This window comes from Triturus cristatus, chromosome 7 (assembly GCF_964204655.1).
Source record: "Triturus cristatus chromosome 7, aTriCri1.1, whole genome shotgun sequence".
Classification (NCBI taxonomy): Eukaryota; Metazoa; Chordata; class Amphibia; order Caudata; family Salamandridae; genus Triturus; species Triturus cristatus.
Window position 1 is genome coordinate 1,597,632,228 of NC_140590.1, and position 19,906 is coordinate 1,597,652,133.

Genomic DNA, 19,906 nt, shown 5'->3' on the forward strand with positions numbered 1-19,906 from the left:
TAGGTAGACAATGCAGACACCATGAGGGACCGTCTGGCCTTTTTTCCCTCATTCAGCACACTACACAAATAGATGGAAGTAAAAAATATCAGAAATGTCAGAAAACAAAGAAATGTGCTGTTAGTCCCTATAGAAGTTGAGCGAAGTTGTCTTTGTAGGGTTTAGAAATGTTTCCAAAGAGAAACAAAAACTTTAAAAGGTTGGTCACAATTCTCCAAGAACCTCTCAGCAGGAGCCCAAAAAAACAAGCATTGGCATAGCCAATAGGTCTCGCCTTTGGGACCTTATAAGTGTTTAGCCATGCAACAGTTGCATAACTAAATACTTATAAGGTCCCAAAAGCAAGACCTATTGGCTAGGCCAAGCGGCCCTGCGGCCGCGAAAGTAAAAGTGATCGCGATCAAACATCAAAGCGGCCATGCGGCCACAAAAGTGAAAGTAATCGCGGTAAAGCGCGGCGCGCACGCACAGGCACTCTAGCTCTAGGCTGGCCTGGTAGCACTTTTTGGAGCCCTCTCAATAAGTCTCGGCAGACCATTGCAGGCGCTGGGTCAGGCGAGACCTAAAAACGGCCTCAACTGCCACCTACAGGGCATGATGCGATAGTAGTGATATGGTGTAACTTGTTTTAATTGCTTTTTATTGATTTTACTGCTTCATATACCATTTTTGCAGTTCAGGCCATATTTCATTTACTTGTGAAACACGTCCAGCATCTCTTAGGATCACTCATAATCACTTAATACAGTGGGCATTTGAACAATATTATTAGTATGTCCCCCACCCGCCTTGAGTATTCATAACCTAAAGTCCAGCAGCGGTCAACACTATATTCAGCTCGTTGCATTTATGTCCCTATCATTTCACAGGTACTTGCCTCCAATTTGTCACTTAATTACGCAAGAGGGCAGGCATAGCAAAGTCATCAGGAGCTACCCAGGTGTCCACTCACAGTCCACATTCTGTCCCAATCCCATTGTGTACGTACATTTTCCCACGGCTTGCAGCATATTTGTTTCCCCCTCTCTCTACGGTGTTAGATCATTCGATTTAGCTTCAGGTTTGATTGCTGCATCTGACACAGCGTGCACATCAAGGGGCAAGCGCCACTGACGTAGCCCTCCCTACCCAAGATATCAGCACAAGCTCCATAATGGAAGCCCAAAACACTTGACATGACGCACATCCTGACACCATGAGGTAGAAATCAGTCTGTGCCTGTTAGCACCTAGGGCAAGTATCAGGCGCCCCAGAGAACATTGTGGCTATCTTCTGAGACCAATAGCTCGGGGGAAGGTAGTTTATCTGGGTAAATTAAACTGACGTTCCTCGTAACTGTCCTGGTTATCCCAGTATGCTGGACGAGGCACCATGCTTGACTGTGGCATCATGTACCTTGAAGGAGAACCGTCTATTGGGCAATATCCTCCCTATTTTATCTCCCCTTTACTTTAAAAATGGTTTATGAATGTTTTTTTAAGGTCTCTAGTTTTTTTTCTAGTTGACTCCGTTTCTAAAATGTGTTTTTTAAAAAGAACAAAGAACTGAAAATTGGCCAATGTAGCCAGTCATGGGCTGTTCTAAAACATTTTATTTTGTCCAGGAATAGGAAGATTCCCAAGAGGAGAAGCAAACTCCCCCAAAGATAGCTTTGTGATGTGTTTAAGGAAAATGTGGGCGACATCAAGATTAATATGCAGATATTCCCCATTAAGCAATCTTTGCTGTGTCAAATTAATACCCTCAGAGACAATCACATTTAAACTTCTGCCAACAGAATCCACTTCACAACCACACTGTAGACAGGGAGGCCTCGTAATATCATTCAATGTACAACATGTGACATGTTGCCAGCAACAGATAAGACACTTTGGCTACAGAAAAATGTGGAATGGTAATTGGCATTTGTAGAAAAGTGGGTAATTATGCAGTGAGGCTGGCTACGCTTCGCTTCTCTATGTAATAATCTCATGTTACCTAAGCAGGTCTTTGGGTTCACACTAATAAATCCATACCTCAGTCCTGGTAGTGTGGCACAGAGCAGTCAGGCTTTACTAGGGGAACATGTGTTAAGCATTTTCGAGTACCAGCATGGATAAGTAATTGACATGACTAAAAAGAAATCCAACACTAGTTTATGAAAAATAAAGAACATTTTTATATAATTTTAGACACCAAAACAAACTCGGTTGGATGAGTAAAACCGGAGTTATAGGATTTTATAGGAAAGATAAATTAATGCATTTCACTCCAGCAAAACATTAACTTTGCGGTCAATGGGGACTTGCTGCTCGAGTTCAGTGGAAACTGAGTGAGGCGGGTCCCATGACCAAGCTCGGACAGTCCGTTGCATTTTACCTGGCTCATAGGGCCCTGGTGCTGACTTTGCCGCTTAGACGGTGCTGGTCATGCAACCTCTCAACATCGGGCAATGGGGTGTCGGGATGAAAATGTCACAGGTTTCCTTTAATGTTCAATGCACATAGTCAGATAAAGGTGGTGATAGCCTGGCTACCCACGAACAAGCGTCGGCAACAGCAAATTCAGCTTTTCGTCGCTTTGACGTGCTGGAGTCCGGGGTAAGAAGGTAGCCCCCTGGAACTTGCTGTAGGTCAGGACTACTTTTCCCACAATGCATTACAGTATTTACTCCACAGGCCCGGTGACCAGTGATTCTTTGGATCCAGGATTGCAGTTTCTTGCCTGCAGGCCACTAGTACCTCTAGTCCAAGGGGGTTCTGGAGTTGCTTTTGGCTTACAGAGAGGTTCCTCTTTCCTTTGGAACGGGTCTCTGGTCCAGGGTGAGTCGCAGTCACGGAGTGGCAGGGTGGTTGCCACAGGTGCAGTCTTTAAAACCTTTTCTTTGTGCAGATCCTGAAATCACAGACTCTGGTCTCTTCTTTGTCCTTTGTTGAAAGATGATCGCATACGAGGTTGTGGCGCTGGTGTAGCCATTTAAAACCTAGATTTAGGGATGTTAGGTGTGTGGGAGCTAGTAGTCAATGTGTGACTAGCCCCAGCGGCTAATCCGCCCCTGAGGTGACCACTTCTGGCGAAGCGTGGCACCTTTCCTACCTAGAAGCCTTTATTCAGCCACTTACAAAAACGGCAGAGCCCTTCTTTAGCTGTACAAATTTGGTAGGCCACTCTAGGTGTGTGGCTAGCCTTCTGGGTGTGTGCACCTCCTCACTACCTAATTTCCCTGTCTGCCCAGGTTGCAAATGTGCCTGGGGCAAGGGGTTGGCTTTTCCTCCTCTTGGAGGAAGCCTACTCCTATTTGCAGATGAGAGACGCTTAGAGCTTTGAAACTCACAGGTTTGATATGCCACTGCACTGGCCATCCTGTCCGGTTGGGAGGTGACACCTCTCACCCAAGCAGGTCTTTGATTCTGACTCTTGGGAACGTTCACCACTACTGGCAGGTGGTCAGATTCCTGTCATGGTGGCAGCAGCTGCAGGCTGTTAGCCAGGGCACACTAGGTGGGCAACCTCTAAGGTAACCACTTGGGTCCAGGTCACATTCATTCTGACTTTGGGAAAAATACAGGTTAAACAAGATGTTATAAGGTGGTTCTGACATATGGGCCGCCCGGATTTTTCGGCTTTTGAGCACCTAATTGTTGAGCTTTTACTGTGGGGGAGCCTCATAAGTTGGGACTCACCCACAGTGATCTCGGGATGTAAGACACTGCATGGGGATTTTACTGGTGTTCCCCTGGCTTGACCAGGCCACTGCGCAGCAGCTGTAGTAAGGGACACCGGGCTGGTTACATGCAGACACATGTGTACATGCGTGTGCACACGTGTACGGGCTGCGCAGGGGAGATTTCTAGCGTGCGCAGTCCAGGAGCAGCTACAAAGTGAATGGTGTGGCAGGACTTATGCAGTATTGGGTGGTGACATGGAATAGGCTTTATACACTGAAAAGAAACATGCCAGGGAAAGTCAGTGTGTTTTACTGTGTTTTCACTTCATTATTCCCCTATGGGGACGTGGGGCCCATGGCTAGATTAACTTCCGTTAGGCCTACAGATTCCAGACACGCACTTAAGTCCAATGTAGCGAATGTGAAAATAAGTATTCTGCAGAGTCCAAAGTCATATTTTTACTGCTTTTGGGTCATCCAGAACGGTCATATTTCTCTGAGCCAGCCATGACCAGACCCAGGCTGAGGGCTGACCTCAGCTGGATGGATTGATAACCTTTCTTTCACAAGCGAGGGCCTCCTCTCCATGAAGAGATGATGGGTGGGGCTACAGACTCATCCATCACTAGGTGCCAGGCACCAGGCTGCACCAAGGAGGGAAGGAGTTTGGTTTCAGAGGCCATGTGGCCAGAGACACTGGACGCCGCCATTTTTAACAAACCCAGAGGCTGGACAAGAAGGAGGGAGCAGGGGCAGGAAAGTGATGTGTCGCTGTTTGATAGGACCAACAGGGACTTCCTGCCAGCCCCCTACTCAACTTTTAAAAAGTGCTTGCACAGGAAGAGAAGCTCTGTCTGGGGTGTGGTCTGCTGAGGCTGAAGGTGCTGGAGCCTGGCGCAATGGGCAGTTGGAAGGAGAGATCCCCTGACTGCCCCCAGGACCCTAACAGCACCAGAAGAGTGTTCCCAGTGGCTGGGGCTGGTAAAGAGGAGCATGAAGCGCCCCATAATGCCTCGCCAGGCATTTGGAAATCTGCAGTTTTGGTGCTTTGTGGCCCCCAGAGGAGGGGGGTCACCCTCACTTGTGAAACGGTGCTGGGGAGAGCTGCTGGAGAAGCAGTCTTTCCCCCCCCCAGCACGAAGAAATCTGCCGTTTTGGTGCCTGGTGGCCCCCAGAGGAGGGGGTCACCCTCATGTGTGAAAAGGGGTGCAGGGGGGCTGCAGGAGCACCGCAGCCTCCCCCGGCATAAAGAAGAACAGTCCACCCATAAGTTTCGCGGGGCATCTGAAAGAATAACCCCTCAAGGGCTCAGCCAGCCTTTAACACCTTCTAGGCTGGAACTTATGTTCTACAGCTGAGGTGTACTATGAAGTGCATCATGGAGTGAAGGGCTGAGTTGGGGATGTCTGGAGAAGGGCATCCCCTGGAGGTGAAGTGGTGTAATTGCACCGAAATGCATTTACTATTGGTTATTTCTTTTTAGGTGGACTGAAAGTCACACGTGTTAAGTGAAGTACCTGTGTAAGGTGATGTTAAGCTAAATGGAGTTATGTTGCTGGACCTTCCTGCTAGGGGGTCTGGCTGTATTTACGTAATCCCATGCTTTTACCTGTGAATCATTTTAAAGTGAAGAGGCGCACTGCAGGAGAAGTGTAGTTGCCAGGAGTACTTCTTTTGAAGGGACTGTAAGTCACATGTGTAAGGAGATGTCATAAGCCAAGTGGGGCTATGTTGCCAGACAGTCCTGCTAGGGTGTCTGGCTGTATATGCGCAATCCTGTGATTTCATCTGTGATGCCTTTAGGGGCTGTAATTGCAATGCATTTAAATGATCAACCAAGTTGATGAGTACTGTCATTCTAAAGTGTGCGTAAACATGGATTCTTGCTGCTGCGCTTAGGTGAAGTCCCCAGACTGCTAGCCCTTAAGATATAGAGGTGCATACTTTATGGTCAGTAGGAGATGCTCAGTCAGGGTCATGTGTCACCAAGGCAGGTTTACCCCTTTTTAATGCTTGTTGAGGTAATGGGGTGGGTCGCCACTGGGATGGTGCCAGTGTGCAGGGCCCTCGCTCCAGGTTATGTTCAACTATCTGCATTGGGGGCAAGTTGATGTGCATACATGGGAGTGGTGGTACTAGACCCCCCCACCTTTGCGGGAGGGGTGGAGATGTTATGCAATGTCACAAAGTAATTCCAACAGCTTATGTATATTTGTAAATTGGTGCATAGTATTGAGTAGTGTGTGTGTTTAATAAATGTACTCTTACTTTTATAAAGCAAAGTACAGACTGGACAATCAATTATTGAGTCTTATTTTTGTGCACCTGCAAATGGTGATTATTAGCCCACACCACCTCCCTTGAGTAAGCCTCAGACTGCTCTGCAACGCTACCCTCTGAGAGTCAGGCGCTACAATTGGGTGTTTGGTTCCCAGTGAAGGACAAATGTAGTCATGTTATTTGTGCAGGCCTCACAGATGCTGCCTTGTTTTCCAACACAAGAGATGTTGTTTGATACCAAACATGCCACTTTTAAGTGGGACCATAATGGAGCTGGTAACCTGGGAATGCCCAGGTACCAGCCCATGTTATCCTATGACCCACCCGCCCCCTTAATATAGTAGCCCTTAATGGAAGGAGGCTACAATAGGTACATATAAGCTTGCACTCATAAGTCTGCACCTTTAATATAATGCACCCTGCCTCAGGAGGCCTATCCTAAGGGTGACTGGCATATATTAAAAATAGTGCTGTGACTTCTACACTCATGATGAGAGCAACTCGAATTTGAGCAGTTTGCGCTGTTTGTGCAGTCTGCAATGGCAGGGCCGCTGTCGTCTTTTTACTTGAGTCACCCAGGGTGCCACAATCAGTGCTTCAGGCTCTTCTGACCTCTAACTCCAATGCCTGGGTACCACTGGTACCACTTACCAGGGACTTCTAAGGGGGTTAAAGTCCTTACCAAATCGGGTTGCCAATTCACATACATCATATTTAGGGAGAAAGCACTGGAGTCCAAAACATCAGCAGTGGAGAAAAAAGTGTTTGGGGGGGGACCTGCAAAAAGCCTGTTTCCTTATAGAATTTCATCAGCGGATGCAGAGAGATTGCCAAAATGCATGCAGGCTTTATAAAGCAAAGCACTCCTTTTCAGCAAAAATGACAAAAGCCACAGACTCCGGAAATATATGCAAAGATATAAGGTGCACCAGCTAAGAGCAGATATGTCTTCATTTTGGATTTTATACGGTTGCTTGAAATGTGCATTAAAAGCACAACAGTTTCTTGGAATGATGATTCCTATATGTACTTCCCAGAAGCATCGGCTGAATTGCTAATTCCATGTAAAATATGAACATTCACACGTTGAGCTTTTTAAAAATATATGGTGCATTTTGGGCAATAGGGAACTACTTTGCTTCTTAGGAGTCAGTCTCTTGACAATGAAAACTCACACGTTAAGAGGCAAAATGATGAGTGGGTGGATGAATGACAGAACATACATGTGGAGTATTGAATGCGGAATAGATGGTGGCGGGGCGGCATTTGGTGGGTTTACAGCTTAAGGGGTGGAGACATGCATGTTTAGAGCAGGAGTGCATAACTGAGAACTCTCCAGTAAACTTTATGGTGAGATGTAAAGCTTTTGTCTGGAGTGAGACATTGTTGGAGGGGACACCTGCTAGAGCACTATGCTAGTTCGGGAAACTCTATTCACACAAGATTCTGTTTGGGGCTTCTTGTGTGCAGCATAGATGGGACTCACTGGAAAACACAGCGTCCAAAACACTAAATTGTTTAAGATTCTATGCGGTCGACTACATGTGTTTATGCACAAGCCACTGAAAGATGTAGCTTTGCAAAACCATCTGTCAATACAAGAAATGAGGGAAAACATCCGTTGTAGGAAAGAAAGACTGCGTGGTGCAGCTGCCCAAAAATCACCTTTTAATTTAAAATCTAAGGGGTCCTTTTCGGAGAAGACAAATGCAGTCCGCTGAGGGTGGCTTGTGGATTAGGGCCATAAGAGCGCAGGTGCAGCGTTTGGGTGACATGCTGAATTGGTGCCATGTAAATTCTTGAAGATTAATGTCAGCAGTTAAATTAAATCCCTGAGTTTTAGGTCGAAGCCTACCAGAAAGCACAGCAGTCTGGTTAACTAACCACATCTTGGGGACATTCTGAAAGCTTCCCTGTGAATGCATTCTGCCCATTGCTTACTATCGGCTTTGTGGTTTGTGACTCACATTTACTTGCTTTCTATTTGCTGCCTTTATTTCTTTTAGGCTGTCCAGCTTCAGTTTGTCCCTTCCCTTCCCAACCCATATTTACTGTATTCTTCCACCAGTACTGAATTTCTGTAAACCGGCCTTTAAATCTTGTTCTTGTCACATTTGCTGTGCATTCAAAGACAGAGGTCAAACGTCAGGCTCCATCTCCCAGAGAGTGTGGGGTTTACTTTTCCTTCTCAGACTTCAAAGAGAGGATTTATGTGATAATCATGCTGGCTTCTCGGGGTGTGTTGTATAATGTTATTTTTTTTCTAGCACAAAAGAAAATTTAAATGTCTGTAAATCTGTGCAGATATTTCAGACTATATCAGAATAAGGAATGAACAAATGAAGCAAATTTGTTGGTAATTCTAAGTGTGGTGGAAACAAATATATGAATACTGTCAATACTAATCAATACACTAGATAATGACATTTCCACACATTATTGTTTGTACGCTGTATACTTTTATCAGAAAAACTGTATGTCTGTGCAAATGTAAGTAATGGTAATTTCAATTGAAGATGTGTTGTCTGTAATGGCAGTGCATTATCATACTATGCATACTATGCTTTACCCCACTTCTCTCGGCACGACTCCATGCCACTGCACTCTGCACCACTCCACACTATGCCACTCCATGCTGCTCCTCTACTCTACACCACTCTACGACAATGCATTCTACCCCACACTATTCTACAATAGATAGCTGCCCTCTGCGCCAATCCCCTCTAAACCACACTAATCTACACTGCACTCTACGACACTCCACGTCACTTCACTCTACTCAGAAACAATCTACTCTGCACCACTCTACATCACAGCACTCTACGCCAATGGACTCTACACCACTTTACTCTACGCCACACTATGCCACTGCAATCTACCAAGCGTCACTGCCCTCTAATTTGCACCGCTACACTATACGCCACTACACTCAACACCACTTTACTCAAAGCCAATACACTGCATGCCACTCTACTGCACTCTACACCATTTCACTCTGTCATTTTACTCTGCACCACTCTACACCAATGCACTCTGAACTCTACTCAGCAACACTGCACCCTGTGCCACTGAAGTCTATGCCACTCTATTCTCTGCCACTGCAATCCACTCTGCACCACTCTAATGTACTCTACGCACTGTAATCTACAAAGCACCACTGCACTCTACACCACTGCATTATACGCCTCTCTGCACCACTCTACTGTATGCCAGTGCACTCTACTATGCACCACTGCACTCTGACACTACTCTACAAGACTTCACTCTCCGCAACTGAAGTAAATGCCATTCAACCCTGAACCATTTCACTTTGCGCCACTGCACTCTACTCTGCACCACTCAACTCTTCACTCTACGCCATTACAATCTGTGCCATACTACTCTGCCTCACTTTACTTTATGCCATTCTAATCTACTCTGCACTCCATGCCACTGCACTCTACACCACTCTACACCACTCCACTCTATGCCACTCTAGTCTACATCTCTTCATTCTACCCTGCACCACTCCACACTACAACACTTCACTCTACGCCACTGCACTTTACAGCATTGCAACCTAAGCAACTGCAATCTACGCCTATGGACTCTAAACCACTTTACTCACAACCAATACACTCTATGCCATTCTACTCTGCACCACTGTACTTTACCCAACTCCACTCTACAACACTTCATTAAACTCTACTCCACTGTATGCCACTCTACAACACTCATCCACTCTACGATGCTCTGTGCATCTCCCTCTATGACACTCCTTCGTACTTTACTCCACTCTATTCTACGATACTCTACTCCACTCTAATCTACAACACTCTCCTACACTACTCCACTCTATGCGACTCAATTCTACAACAATCTTCTCTGCTTTACGTCACTCTACAACTCTACGCAACACACTCAATGCCACTCCACACCACTTTGACTTTTTGTGCCACTCCACGTCACTGTACTCTACTCTGACACTCTACTCCATGCCACTTAACTCTACTCTACGCCCTTCCACTCTACTCCTTCCACAACTCTCTACACCACTCCACACTGACACTCCATGCCACTCATCTGTACGCCACTCAATAACACTCCACCCTACTCCACTTCATGACACTCCACTTTCCTTTACCCCACTAACTTTTAGCCATGCTGAACAGCAGAAATGCTGATGTACAACATGGATTAAAAATGTTGGCAACGCCAATAGCTTTTGCATAGGCGAGACTTATTGGCTTTGCCAATGCTTGTTGTACACATCTGTCTGTTCTGATGTCTTAAATGGGAAGGGGTTTTTGTTTGGGTAAGTTAAAACGAGTTCACAAAAGAAACGTAATAACCATGTCTTACTGTGAGCTAAGCTGACCATTTCACTTTTACAATTGTCAATATTACTAATTTCTATAGGATGTATTAGGTTTTTAGCTGCGTAAGAGATTTCTAGACACATTCTGGGTCGAGTAGTACTCTGAGGTTTCTGGCAGAGTGGGGTCAGAAAAGGCCAGCAGTCAGTACTTGGTAAAACAGCGGGTTTAGCACTGTGTAGGCTGGAAACAATATTATTGTGCTTTATGATGTGTTTAGCATAAGTGAATGGAGAGACATCTGATAACAAGCATCAGCTAGGCAGTTTGAGATATGTGTCTGAGTCCACTGCGCACTTTCTCCGACCGAGGATACGTGTACTCTCTGGTTGCACTACTCAATCATGGCATTTGTACACTGTCCACTATTTGTTGGTTCTTAACCCCTTGAGTGCCCATGACGAGATGGTCTCGTCATGGGCCGCGGTTGCGCTGTGCCCATGACGAGACTATCTCGTCATGAACCCCGCCCGCTAATTCAACGCCCGGCACAGGGCGGGGCACACAAGGGGTTAAAATCATATTCTTGATCTTTGCAGTAATAATCAATGGCTACAGGGATACAATCCAGAAAATAATGATTTGTCCTCGTTACTAATGGTCTAACTCCCCAATGCATTTTAAGCTCATATCTCCCAAGCCCTCCTTCGGGGGGCTAATATTTAAACTCCTGTGATCCAAAGAAAATAAAACATCACTCAACAATATGTATACATAACAAATCTCAACATTGTATGTTTCAACAAAAGCTAAAACATGCATTTCTGTTTCCAGTCAACTCATGATGGTAGCTGGTATGTTAAATGCAGCGTTTGACTACTTAATATATTCATTATTCAGCTTAGTATGGCAAATTTTATGGAAAACATCTAAGCTATGCACATTAAACAATGTCCCTTTTGTCACGTTATTTGTAATAACCACTTGTGTCCTTAGTACTCACTGCAAACACATGCTTCCTATCCCGAATGAAATGTGCTCTGCTCAATGACACTCCTAGTTTATACCTTAGACCATCTTCAAAGAAAAAGAGGCCCCCTGGACATAAGGATACAAAGGCAGGGGTACAGAGACCCTAATACAAGCAAAAACAAGCATTGAAAATGCAATAGGTCTCGCCTTTGATTAAGTTAAAGCCATTTACTTTGCTAATGGTATTGTATAGCAAAGCAAATGGCTTTAATTTAATGAAAGGCAAGACCTATTGCATTTTTAATGCTTGTTAAATATGGGAGTGTGTCTTCTTCACCTCAAACCAGTCTTACAGCAGCATTCTGTAATAGCTAAAGATGGTAAATAAGATGTGTCAGTGCCCTTACGCGAAAGGCATTACAGTAGACCATCTGTGAGATGATGAGAGCTTGGACCATGTCTCCTCTTGCTGATTTAGAGATGAAAGGGAGAATTTTTTGATTACATTAAGCGAGCGAGCAGGAAAGAGTGAGGAAATAAGTGAGGATATTAGGGAGAGGTGAGAGAAAATCCAAAACGGTTTACAAGGGTGAGAGGGAGAGAGGAGAAGGAAAAGAAGTAAGGAAAAGAGCTAGTGAAACAGAAAGAAGAAGGTAGAACGAAGAAAGAAGTGAAAGATGCAAGGAGGGTGTAGAAACGAGGGAGAAGATGGAGGATAAAGAAAGGATAGAAAGTTAAAAAGGTTGAGGAGAAATGTGATTGAGACAGTAATACTAAAACCGACCTGCTCTGGTGACATTAATAATTGTAGGCTTGTACCATCCTTACATTTACAGAGTAGCGATGTGCCCTCCTGTGATATTATTTCATGGAATATTGCAGGGTTGCCGTCAAAAATAGATAACCCAGCATGGTATGAATTTATTCAAGATAGAGACATAAGAGGCTTACAGGAAACCTGGTCTTGTGATTCATTCCATATTAATGGTTTTAAAACTTTTAATACACCGCCGTGAAGGGCCTTGGGGGAAGGCTTAAGGGTGGCCTGTGTATGTATATTTCCAATAAACTAGCAATCAGTAAAATACAGTCATTTCTGGGGAACAGTTTTTATCAGATAATCAAATTGTTTTTAAGTACTGATTTATGTGGAGCTTTTGTAAATTTTTATAATAATATTATTTCAGTCGAACTCTGCCAGGTGTTAAAAAGCTTGATTGGGGATTTAAATGCGATCTGTAATGTTAAATCAGCAGATGTAATGATAATAATGATGGGCGATTTTAACTGTGCAATGTGCCCCGTTGAGGATTATAGATTATGTGGTCATGTGTATGAAGAAGACACCCATACGACCCATTTCTGTCATTCGGCGGCGGGGGAGTTGTTCAATGAATTTTTAGCTACTAATGAATTAGGTTTTGGAAATGAGCTTCTGGAGCCCCCAGTAAAAATGCCCTATACCTACAAGTGAAGAGGTTTTTCCACAATTGACTACATTTTAGTTTCATACAATTATGCTTCTAGACTACTTTGTTTTGAGGTTGGGGAGAATCCCCTGAGTGATCATTTTCCGCTACTCCTGACGGTTACTTTGCCCTCAAATAAGGCTAACAGGAATAATAAGGATAGAGAGGTCACGGGCGAAATTAAACTAGATAAAACTAATGGTTCTACACTAAAATGGTCAAAAGTGGACCCCGTAGTAATAACTAGATCTCTTGTGATAAATTGTAAATCAGCTATTGAGGTCTGCCTGTCTGAGATAGCCCCTAGTGCAAGTATTGTAGCATCCTATATCGAAATACCGAACGCGCTTAGGAAATTATTATTAGCACAACACCCTAAGAAAAATAAGGACTCGGGCTGGTTTAATTCAAGATGCACCCAAGCCTACTCTAATTTGAAATCTGAATTACATAAGCAACCTAGAATAACGAGTAATATTAGATTGGCAAGAATGGAATATAGACAGGCAATAAAGGAAAGAAAGAATACTTTGAGAGATGAAGCATGGGAAGCCCTACATACGGCAGCCTTATTGAAAGATAGTGCAGCTTTCCGGAGGGCCGTGAAGACACCATCCCTAACCACTCAGGATGGCCCGTCAATAACAATTGCTATCTCGGAGGAGGAATGAATTGGGTATTTCTCACAGGTATATAATGGCATTGATATTTCCTGTACTGTATCTGACGATAATTTAGAGAGTAATTATCCTAATGCCGACTTAAATTTCACTTTAGATAAAGTGAATAGAGCTCTACATTTGAGTAACATCGGAAAAGCACCTGGTCCTGACGGCATCCCTGTAGACTGGTTTAAATCGAATATTCCGTTATGGGGGCCTATTATAACACAGGTCATTAATGCCAGCTGCCAAACTCAATTACCCGAGACTTGGGGCGTGTCAATAATAGTTCCTATTATTAAAAAATGGCACCGCCATAACCCGGGTTGCTATAGACCAATCACCTTATATTCCATGGTGAAAGTGGTGGGCCATGTGATTTTAGAGCGCCTGCAGGATTGGGCAGAAGAAAACCATATTTTATCAGACTTACAATATGGCTTTCGCAAGGGGCTCGGAACAACGGAGCAGTGTCTAAACCTGGCCTTGCTCATAGGAAAGTATACCAAGGCAAAAAAGGGCAGATTGTATATGGTTTTCGTAGACTTAACCGCGGCCTTTGATTCTGTGAAGCACGCAAGACTGTGGGAGGTCCTAGAGGATCTGAGAGTAGACCCCCAAATTATTGCTTTTCTAAGGAACCTTTATAGCAGGGCGTCAGCTAGTGTGCGCTTTGGATGAGGGGGTACGTACGGCTACCTTTCCTATTACAAGGGGGGTGAGAAAGGGTTGTGTGCTGGCCCCCTTTCTTTTTAATTTACTAATGGGTTAGGGGAAGCATTAGTAAGAACTACACATGACCTCCCCCAAGTTGCAGGCCGATCCCGGCATTCCTCTATGCGAATGATGCAGTTTTGTTGGCAAGAACCCAAATTGCTCTCCAAAGGGTCCTTAATGGATTTTCTGTTTTTATGAAGTATTTAGGCCTCAGTATTAATATTTCTAAGACATACGTAATGAGATGTGGCCAAGGGACAATGAGAGCGAAAGATATTTTTGTAGATGGACAGAAGCTAATTACAACTAAGAAATTTTCATATTTGGGTGTATTGTTCAATCAAAACGAATCATGGGTTCAAACAATAACTGCAAAAAAATTGATGTTTATCCGGTCATCCAATGCCCTGGTAACCTTTTCTAAGAAATTGGGTCGGAAACCTCCTGGGGAGTTGATACAAATTTACAAACGCAAAGTGCATTACATCAGCAATGTACGGAGGCGGGGTGTGGGGCCTAGCAAATACCATGCAGCTGCAACAAGTTGAGAATTCTTTTTTAAGATTTATCTTATCTGTCCCCCCCCCTAGTACCTCATCCTTTGTTTGACATGAAGAATTGGGTCTCTCTTTTATTTCTGACTTAATTCAAATAGAACCGATACTGTTGTGGCATAGTATCTGGTCTAAGGAACAGGGATATTTTAGATGACTGTCTTAAATTAGACGGAGCCTTAAAGATATCATGGATTAGATTTGTTTGTGATTTTATGAACGATTTATCGCATCCAGAATATTTTACCAACCAGAGTTCCTTACAGATGATTTCAAGGGAATTAAAAAAGGAGGGGCTTCACATGCTGGAAGGGGTCATACTGTCTAGTGAACTTTTGAAGCCCACTGTTAACCAACATCAATCTATATTAAGTACATTCGGCATGGAGCCATACTTGTCATTTGTCCCTTTATCTTATGATAGAATGTTATTGGCCAGATTTAGGCTTAATATGTTTCATAGACTGGTGACTTGGCCTAAAATGAACGATTGGTCGAGGCAGCTTCCCTTGTGTCCTTGTGACAACCAATCATGTCAGTCTACCAATCATTCTGTCCTTTTCTGCAAATTTTATTCCGAGCCAAGGTAAGTGTGGCTAATTCCACTCTTAAAAACCCAGGGGTTAAGGCAATGTCGCCCTGTTTTTTTAAAACTTCATCTGATGGATAATGAACAAGTAGTATGGAGGCTTGCTATGTTTTTAAAGAGTGTACTCCGTGTAAGGAAAAGTCTAACTATTACAGATGAATTTGAATTTTAATTGTGCAAAACACCACCACCACATCCAGACTAGAACACAATCTCAGAAGCGACCTCTCAAATAGGTGGACGTTCTAATGGAAAATAAACGGACCCGACCTTCTGCGGCCCCAGATCATTCCGCCTGCACTCACCCGGGCTGGTGGGACTGTTCCTTAAAAGGAGGTGGGGGGTTTGCACTGTTCAAGGCTGCCCCTTTGTATTCCAGCATATAGTGTTCTAACCCGAGGCATAGGGAACCAGTGTACAGTGACCCCCGCCAGCGTCTGAAGCACTGGGGGCTCAAAATAAGGGCGGTAGCGAACCAAGGTATGTGTGCGCGTCTGTGGGGTGGGAGCATAATTCTACTGAATTGTGGGGTTTTAAGAACTTTGAGTAGCGCACACCTAACTGCTAAGAGCTGTGGAGCGCTTTATGGCGAACATTTTATTGTAACCGGAGCATTTACACAGGAGGTGTAGAGGATCAGACCACTGCTCTGAGGCCCTTAGGGGTGCCGATAGGGGGCGAAAGTCAAAGGGAGGGTACCAGCTAGCGCCTGCACGTTTTTCTCCTCAGTGGCAATTCAAAACACCTGGCAGTCAAATAATTTGATCAGAATCACACATTTGGTTAAATGAGAAAGCCATCAACAGCAGCCAATTCTCAAATTTCTATGGCCAGCAGCTCCGTCACGACTACACACTTCGCATAAGTGGGAGCGAAGCGGCAGGTGCAAAAATTCAACTTTAAAAAACCACCCACAAGAACAAACCTAAAGGTGGCATAAAACTAAAACAAGAACACACAAGGGTGGCAGCGGGTTACACCAGATGACATAATGTCCACTCCCAGGCATTGCCTTCAAAACCAAGGTAATAGTCTCCCCTCGACCGATGCGTTTCAAAGGTTGTCATCTACCACTACAACTCCCAGAATGCAATAGACAAATGATAACTCCGAATTCACCCGTGGTATTCCAGGTCTGACAGACCCGGGCTCTGCCCAAATTCCCAGCAACTTGATGGGGTTCCCCTGTTCATAGAGGTGCTATATTCCTAGTTTCTACTCCAGCTGAGAACCGCCCAGATAACAGAAACGTGCATTACTTCAGGTGTACAGCCCTGCGACCTCAGCACAAAGTGCAAGCATACCATAGGCACAAGAAAGCACTACAAAGCCGTTTCTGGTACTAAATAGCTCTACAAAAGACGCAATAAATCGAAGCCTTTTGGTTTCCTCCGAAAGACATAAAAGGGTTGTTGTTGCCCAATGTTTATCACATGCGCTGTCCACTCACGGTCGCTATGAAGCAATAATATACAATTAACTTCTAAACAGACCCAGAGACATTCAGGTTAAAACGGCATTCGCCATTTCCGACAGGAAAGATTGGGTGACAGTCGCACAGCGTTCTTAAATCCAATGAAAAATGTACAGGAAAACGTGAGCACTAGTCTCTGACCTTTTATCACACATTGGTTACAGATGAACTGCCCTTTGCACGGAGCCCTCGTCTTCAAGCGCGTCTTATAGGGTCTATTCTGCAGACCTCGCTTCATGCCCCTGCACTCCTGGGGCGGCCCCTACCCCAATGCAGCCCAGGGCTCAGTGGGAATACAAGGTTTGTGTGTGCACCCGCAGCCAAGAAACTGAGATCGCTTTATAAAAGCAGCATTAAAAATCAAACCGTTGTGGCATTTGCACTCGGTGAAACTTCAATACTCAATTCTCCCAGCCAGTACCAAACCCCATAACACAATACAAGAAGCACGGGAAGAAAACTCGAACTAAGTCCCGGGTTAAAAGTTTGTGTCTGTTCTGCAAAGCGCCCCAGCTGCGGCCCATCCCATGCCAGGGACAGGCAGAGGCGGGAGCATGGGAGGGGACTGCACGAGGGAGCCGATGAGATGGCATGCGGAGCTTTTCCGTGGCACAGGCTGCAAGCCAAACGGATTGTGACTCACGCATCCAAGAAGAACAAGAAGACAGTGTCACAACATCCGAGCACGATGCAGGAAGCACATTTCTCCACACAAACGTAAATAACCATTGTACAAACAAAGCCATTGCTTTCAAATCCCCACGCCGACCTACCATCTGATATGGGGCTGCCACTCTGTGAGTGATTTGTCTGCCGACTGCCTGTGGTTTACTGCAGGTGTGAAGGCAGCGGTATCCGTCACTACACACCCAACGAGAGAGCCGGACTGGCGCGTGCTCCAGGCATGAAGGCAGCGTGACGGAGCCACTGATAAGAAACTGCGTCACGACAGCCATAATGCAGGCCACCCAGTCCAGAGGGGCTGCCCAAAAAAGCGAAAAGGAGGCACCCTGGAAACCTTATTTCCAATGGCAGGCCACCGTTTAACATAAACGGTGACGCAAGCAAATGGGAATAAGGGGCGGGGCTTCAAGCCCTTCTCACAAAGTACTCATCTGCAATAAATCTCGCCACGCGAGCTACGCATGTGCGCATCAACGCTAGGTGAGATCTAAAAACTGCCTAGTTAAATGATTATAAGCGGAATATATGGCCAGAATTATTAATAAAGCGCTAGAAAGTCGCAACAGAACTGAGAGATTCAACACATACAAAAAACAAATCTCACATAATTTTACGTAAAAAGATAAACATCATTTTTTAAATTAATTTATTTACTCGCGAGTGTGTATCTTTAGTAGTTCTGTAATTGTTGTGTTTGAGCATGAGTCTCTTATACTCAAATTATTAAGAAACATTGCTATATTTACGTTTTGTGCTAACTTTGAATGTTCTATATCAAATATTTTGAATGAAAATGATGTTTATCTTTTCATGTAAAATGATCAGAGATTTGTTTTTGTACGTGTTGAATCACTCGGCTCTGTTGCGACTTTCTAGGGCTTTAAAATTGTGGTGAAATATTCCGCTGATCATTTAACTAGGCAGGTTGTTGTTTGCTTGTATTATGGTACACCTTAGACCAGCAATGTATACCGTGGTTTAACTGTTGGATAATCCTGAGGTGTTTGCAGTATGAGCATTCTCTATTAGACGTAGCTTCGTCCAGCGATTATTATTGCTGCACCTGGATATACCAACATGTTTCAAGGTAATCTCCGGTTAGCGCACTAGTCGTTGGCGCTCCTCTGCATAGGTCTGCCGCATATTGACCAGCACGTCATAACTCCTAGCCAATGAGCACTGTGCACTGTAGAGCACCACTACACTCGTGTCAGTTGCTGTTACAAACCGTCGGGCCTCCCCTCGGAAATTAGGCTGACTCGGCCCAAACCGGAGGTTCATAACATAAACAAACAGCGAACGTGTGCTGCTCTAAAAAAGAAAGGACGGAAAATAGAGAAAAAGATGTGGATGTTGAAAGTTTAAAAAATAGTATTGAAAGCTGAATGAGGAAACTAGCACACAAGGGGCAATAGTAATATGGGTGAAGAAAAATGGATCCTGGATGAAGCTTTGGAGAGGCTGGCGGGGGGTGGGGGTGGCTGGTAGGAGAAGTCAGAGAAGTAGAAGGAAGATCCGTTTAGCCTCAGCAGAGAGGATAACAAGTGAGTTTTATCCGCAGTAGTGGGTGATCGTGTCGAGTGAGGCGGAGCAGGGTGAGAATAACTAGGCCCAGCTTCTGTGAATTGTCCCTCCGTTAAGTGGAAGATTGTCCAGGATTCCTGTAACTTTTCACACACTAGAGAGGCAACCAGATGTCAAAGGTCCACTTTCATGTTTTACGTAGAACATAACCCCCGTTTGCATTTTCCCATTTGTGACTGTCATTTTCGTTGATGGAAACTTACACACTTTATTTTTCTTTTAGGTTTGAGGTACTCAAGTTGTTGCAGCCAAGAAGTGAGTAAAACAGACCATCAAGAGAGAGAAACAGAAAGCGAAGCATCAGCCAGCTGTAGTATCCATGAACAATGCAGCCTCTGCTAAGCCTGCTCATGCCTAGAGCCTGTCGGAAAGGCAGATGGAGCTGTTGGAGGGACGTCGCATGCCATCAAGATGGCCTCACCTTGAAATATCATGCAGTATTTGTATACAAACAGGACAATGACGTTTTCCATGTTGGTTTGGAAAGAAGGGAAACATTGCTGCACCAATGGGATGATTAAGAGCCCAGAATTTTCTGCAGCGACGAACACCAAATAGTCGCAAGCCAAATAACTGAATCTGTGCTTTTCTAACAACTAGACTCCATTTTGTTTGTTGGACCTCCAAGTGTTGGTTGATATAGTTGAACAAAGATATAAGTCTATACACTCCAGAGCTCTCCTCTGAAAGCCTGTTTATCTCAGTATGCTTAAATAACAATTAGAATAGAGGAGCACTGCACGTTTTCTACAAGGCACCTCCGAGTCCCATCAGGCTTGCCCGCGGTGGCTCTGAACATCGAATACCTCCATAATGAGCCATCTTGAGAACAATGAGAGAGCTAGGCTTTCCAAGAAGCCCAACATATTGAACTTGGTGTATTCGTGGAAGCTTAAAAAGGAATGATGTCAAAAGGCCCAATAAATCTACGTCTTAAAAAATGTTACTGGGAAACGTACGAAGGTGGTCATTAGCTCAAA

General features: G+C 44.5%; 1 protein-coding gene across 1 annotated transcript in view; it reads left to right on the forward strand.

Annotated features, from left to right (window-relative positions):
* Positions 1 to 19,872, forward strand: part of EDN3 (endothelin 3) — a 429,809-nt gene extending 409,937 nt beyond the window's left edge. The window contains exon 5 of the mRNA XM_085619462.1: positions 19,150 to 19,872. The gene's annotated coding sequence lies outside the window, so the exon portion shown is untranslated. The remainder of the gene's footprint in view (positions 1 to 19,149) is intronic.
* The last annotated feature ends 34 nt before the right edge of the window (positions 19,873 to 19,906 follow it).